Below are 6,000 nucleotides of genomic sequence, written 5' to 3'. Positions count from 1 at the left end.
TCTGTCAAAGGTGTGACTGATATGAAGCAGAACAGGAAAAACGCGTCCAATGTCAAGAAACATCGCCATCATCAAAGCTAATCTCACATAACAGAAAGTCTGGTAAGCATTTAACCACAACAGACCACAGACTGAGAGAAACCCAGGACCCTTACCAAGCGGTCCTTGTGACATACATTGGACCCAGAACAGCACGAGAAACAGCTGCTCTGCATTTGCACCCCAAGCCAAATAAATATCAAAGCATGTTCCAGCTAAACTTTATAAGCAACGTTGCTGTTCAATCCGCACAAGGGGCGAATGTTTGTATGTAATTCAGTCAGCTGTAAAAGGCTGAAACAGCAAGTCTGCCATCATAAATCAATTTGGTGTTTTTTGAGAATTTCAAGCTAGTAACTGCTCTCTTTGATCCACCCTGCCTGCAGAGCACATGTCCCATTTTCTATTGTTCACAGCAAAATGTTGAAATCAGCAATAATGGAAGCTGCAGTTTGTGTAATTTTGTGAACTTTTAATTCTAATAGAGGTTCTGTCATATTGTATACGTTTTTAGCCACCCTAGGATTGGGTGTCTTGGATGGCAATGTCGGTTGGTCGGTGAGTCCACCACTTTGGTTCAGACTGAAAAATATCAACAACTATTGTATGCTTTGCCAAAACGTTTTGTACAGACAGACATTCATTGTCCCCCGAGGATGAATCCTGATGGCTTTTTTAATTCCTTGACTGTTCCTCCAGTGCCACCATGAGATTAAAATGTTTTGGTTTTGTGAGTAAATCTCCACAGCTATCAGTTGAATCTCATTTTTAAACCGCTAAATTTGGTAGAGATGGCTTAACAGAGGATGACTTGTAATACGTTTCAAGATCCATTAACTTCTTTCTTAGCCCCATCATCAAATCAACATTTGAATTTCTTCAGTACTTTGGTTTATATGGAAATACATGTCACATCAACTCATTCTCACACCCAACTTGTCAAATACTGCTGCTTGGGTAGTGCCCCATGGGCGTCTGATCTGTTATGTATCTGTTTGGGTCACACTAGACTTTCAACTGATTTCAACCTAAACCCATCTGTGTCATTATTAGACTCAAAGAAACCCAGGACTATCGACCAGAAGGCCACTGTTCATGTTTCGTGTGAAACTAGTAAACGTTGAATTATTTTATCTTACTTTTGTTACACAACTTCTGGAATTTAATAAGGCCAGTCACGTAATAAACAGTTATTTAACATAACAAACATACTTATTCAAAGCCAAACCATTATCTTTTCTAAACCCAACCAAGTAGTTGTGTTTGTTGTCTAAGGTTTGTTGCAAGTGTTTTTTGAAAAGAGACCCCGTCCATGAGTCCTAAAGTGACACGAGAGGTGTCCCTAAAGCATCAAAGAAGAGAGCGACGCTGACCGAGCTGTATTTGACAAAGGGAGGAGTGAGCGTTGGTCACATGTCACACACAAAGGTATTGGTGCTGCCTTCATGCTAAGCTAAGATGGTGAACATGATATACATTCGTGTTTTTCAATCTTTTCTGAGCCGCGGTACATTTTCTACATTAACAAGATCCCGCGGCACACCGACAACCAAAAAAGTTACAAATGACACATTGTAGCATAATACAAGAATATATGCTGACAATTTAATGGCAAATTTCTCAATTTATTGATCCTTACTCAGTGTGAAACCTGGGCCTGTTTAGAGGAAAGTGAAAGTAAATCCAAACGAAAGATAACTTTCACTGGATTGCCTCGAGCTCACCGTTTTTTCTTTCTTTTGACCACCTCTCATACGAGGTTTTTCATCTGGGTTAGAATGTTGTCCCATTTCCAGTTCAGAGTCTGCATTTTTCCTTTTCAAATATTTCTCCATCGCTGTTCGTCTTGTCGCCGCAACCTCTCCCGCGCATCATTTAATTCTACCGTCTTAAATTAACACGGTCGTTACTGCGCTACCTACTGCCACCCACTGGCATGGAAGAAAAACTACTTAGCCAGCCACTATATTGCAGGCTCAGACGCTCAACAATGGCAAATTATTTGCAGCAACTAAATAATGTTTTTTTGGACCGATTAAGTGAAATTGGACATTTTTCCACAGCACACCTGACGATCTCTCACGGCACACTGGTGTGCCATGGCACAGTGGTTGAAAATCACTGGTATACATTACCTGCTAAACATCAAAATGTCAAGGAATTCAGTGAGTGGCTCTGACAGCCAGCAGCTTAAATGTTTTTATGAAGGTTATTTTGTACTGTGCCAACTGCAAGAAGACCCCATTTACTGTAAACTGAGGTAACCAGTATTTTCTTGCAGTATAGAAGATACAACCTTTGGGTGTGAGGAGCCAAATCTGGGTGAAAGTTGTTTTCTTTATAAAGAAAATTACAAATATACAGTATGTTATTGAAACCAATTTTTATTTTATTTTTTATAATAAGTGTTTTAATCTGGTGAGTTTCCTTTTTGCTTTCTACTGGATTTTTCTTTATCAGTTACTGTAAGTTTATCAGGTTGCCTCCTATATTTGTGGCAGGCCAATAGAGGCTCCACATTTCCTGTCCATATATCGTAGAGTAGACAAACAGACTATCTTGGAGAGAGTGACCTTAAATTCCAGCATCTTGACCTCAAACTCTTATCATATGTTGAACTAAGCCACCTGTGGCCTTAAGTATGTAATGAATGAGTTTATCAATTCCCTAATTACCTTTATCTACATCATGCAATTTGCTTTCTTTGTTTCCTTCTTTATGTTTTTTTATGAGAATATGCTGTAAATAAAAAGAATATGCATAGTTTAATTAATACAACAAATAAATTCTGTTTTGATAACAAGATAGTGCTGATGACAAAAGGTGGGGACAGGTGAAGGACTGATTAATGAATGCATCAATTAACCTATGAGCTGACCTGCATGTTTTGCACAAATACATATAAAGTGGTTTCTGACCCATCAGTTCTGCTTGTCCCTCAGGAAGGAATGAGCTAAAACTTTGGCCTTTCATTCAGTGCAGAAAGGAATTGTGTTTGATCCCCCTCTACAAACACATAGAACAAAGGCAACACATTTTAGGAGCATCTGATACGTTGTTTGTAGAAGGACATCATTTATGGGCACACTACCCTATAGAGGTTGAGAATGAGAACCTATATGCTTGGTAATTCCATAGGTACGTATGTCAGTCGGACACAAACAAAATGAAGGAAGTGAGATGACACTTGAGACCCGACAATCTCTCAGGGTATCCATGTCTCCACCTTTTCAACTCCGGGCTATTTTTGAACCCATTTACACCAAGTGCTGCTATTTTAGGGCAACTGGGGCACCGGCGTGCTTTGTGTACGTGTGCAAAGGGAAAATGGGGTTGAGTTGCAGTTATTTAAAAAAATGTACCAAATGTGATAATGTGACGTAGATTGCATGTTCTGACAGTGAAACTAGTCAGTCCAACTTTCCTGCTCCACCCTCGGCCACAAGCCTTCCATTATCTTTGCTGAGTAAACTCAAGGAGACCTTCACCTGTAAGCAGGTCCACCAGGATGTAGCTTTGTATCGACGTTATCATCGACCAAGACTTGATGACTGAAAAACAATCTTTCATTGAGCATGAAATAGTATTAAAGGAAACTGTTAATTGAAATACATTCAGAAACACATCTGTAATCTGTCTGGCAAATTATTGCTTCAAGGATGAGGCTACATTACATTTATATTTGCATACATTTGCTAAAAACTACAATTAGTGAGCCCCTTTTATGAAACTATAAGTGTGGGACTTATTTTAAAGATTTGCTTTTTTGGAAGCAAAGAATTGGCTTGGGCCTGAGTACCACAAACATGATCGGGAAAAAGGAAAGCAAACATATTACTGCTTGAAGAAAAATATTTATCTTACCAACATTTATAAAAGATATTGCAAAATACATTTAGTGACTTTGCACGTCCGCTGATCTCAGTGTCATAGAATATTCTCTCTGCTCTTGTGGCTTGATAATGTAAATTTAACAGGATTAAAGAGGATTAAAGCTACAGATTTACCGCTAAATTATTTTAACCCTTAATTACCTGGCATGCTGTGACAATGGGTCCACAGCAGGTTTTCACAACAATAAACTAACTCATACGGAGCATTAACCGTGTGTTGATTTGTGGAGGTGAACTTGTTGACCAAACTGTGGGAACAAGTCTTCTACTCTGCCAAACAAACACAGGACTTTCATCCAGGAGGCCGCTGTTCATGTCCCAATGGAAAGTAAAAGTAAAAGACTCAACAGTTTACCTCAGACAGACTGCCAGACGCTACTCTGGGTGTTTAAAGTTGGTCCTCTGATTGCGCAAATCTATTCAAATCTGTTATTGAACAGGGGTTGGACCTGTTTCGAGTTCACATCACCGCCGGTATCCATAGTTTTCATGTGAAATACTCGCGGGTGAGTATTTCACATTTTCGTTTTAGCTACACATCAAGTAGAGAGAGCAACATCAGCATTCATTTGGAGTTTGTCGCCATTTGATAAGTACAATTTTTTGAGACATTTAGTGTAGTGGATATTACTATTTTCAGCTATATATATATACACACGTGTGTGTGTGTGTGTGTGTGTGTGTGTGTGTGTGTGTGTGTACATTTACATGTTACTTTTAGTAAGAAAGCCGTGTGATATCCAGCCTCAGTCTTGGTACCCGACAGCCTGAATAGATTCCAACCCGTTATCTTTACTGCTGAGGAGGATTTTTGACATGATTGGAAACCTGTGTAAATACACAAGACAAGCATGCCTGCTAATGGCCCGTTGTTAAAACAAATACTGTTGAGCTGGCCTCTTGCCTGTGTAACAGATATCCCTTTTTCACCGCCAGGTTGCATTCGCTGTCAGGCCTGGCAGGGGTTCACGTTTCGAAAGCTTGGCGGTGCAGTGGCATGTGAAAAATGCCCCCCGTGTTGGGACGGCAGGAGAAAAGTAGAACAATAAGGCATGCGAATGTATTCTGATGTTTGGTGCTGCTATGATACAGCAGGCCTTGGTCGACGACAAATGACAGTATGACAGATTGCTTTATTAATGTGTAGAATGATGGTGTTACTAGAACTTATATTTTAAATGATGTTATTTGCTTATTGAGGAAAACCACATGCAGTACGTAACACTGTCATCTGAAATCACAATTCCAGCTGATCGAGAGTAAGTCCACTTACTACTACCCACAGATTTCACATATCAAAGTGTGCTTATGGGTGTTGGGGAGTACTAACTCCGTTTGTGAATGAAGTTGTGTAAAGCTTTTTTGTGGCTGCCGAGGAAGCTGCACTAGGTCATATAAATTGCCTTGTCTTTTAGGTTTGAAAATGAATGCAATCTTGGGTATTAAGTTAAAAAGAAGAGATTACCAGACCTTACCAGACCTCTGTAGCCCTCTCCTCATCTCTGCTTGAGGCCACTACTAGCATAACACACCCGAATCTCCAACTGAACTGTGGACTGCTCATGTTGCGTTGTGGTTAATGTCAGCACAATTATCAGGCAACATATCAGCAAACTATAAAAATAATTTTGTCACTTGATTCAAACAGCCGAACAAAATGACGCACAGTTCAGTGCTTTTGCCTCAAAAGGAAAATGCTAGAGAAGTACAGCATACTTGAGGCAAGCTCACAGTTCACATGAAGTGTAAGAGTGTGTTTGTCATTCGCTGTCCCCAATAGGGCCAGCGCTAATCCTGCTGCCGTTTTATGATCTACCAAGTGCGTCAAACTGTTTCCATTTCCGAACAGATCCTCCAGCTACCTTCCCTCTGAACTCTTACTCCACACATCCAGAGCACCTTGGTCTGAAGCCAGATACCCAAGGCCTCTGTCCAAGACAGGGGTGTTACTGCGAGGAAGTCGAAATATTCACATTAACCTGTCAGTAATTCCAGAACAGAAGCAGATGGCTGTGATTCAGCAACGAATGCCCTTTCATTGAACATGAAATGGGGTCTGGATGCTCTC

Source organism: Anarhichas minor, unplaced genomic scaffold (genome assembly GCF_050575085.1).
Source record: "Anarhichas minor isolate MPS153535 unplaced genomic scaffold, ASM5057508v1 ptg000004l, whole genome shotgun sequence".
NCBI classification, from domain to species: domain Eukaryota; kingdom Metazoa; phylum Chordata; class Actinopteri; order Perciformes; family Anarhichadidae; genus Anarhichas; species Anarhichas minor.
This window is presented reverse-complemented; position numbering follows the sequence as displayed.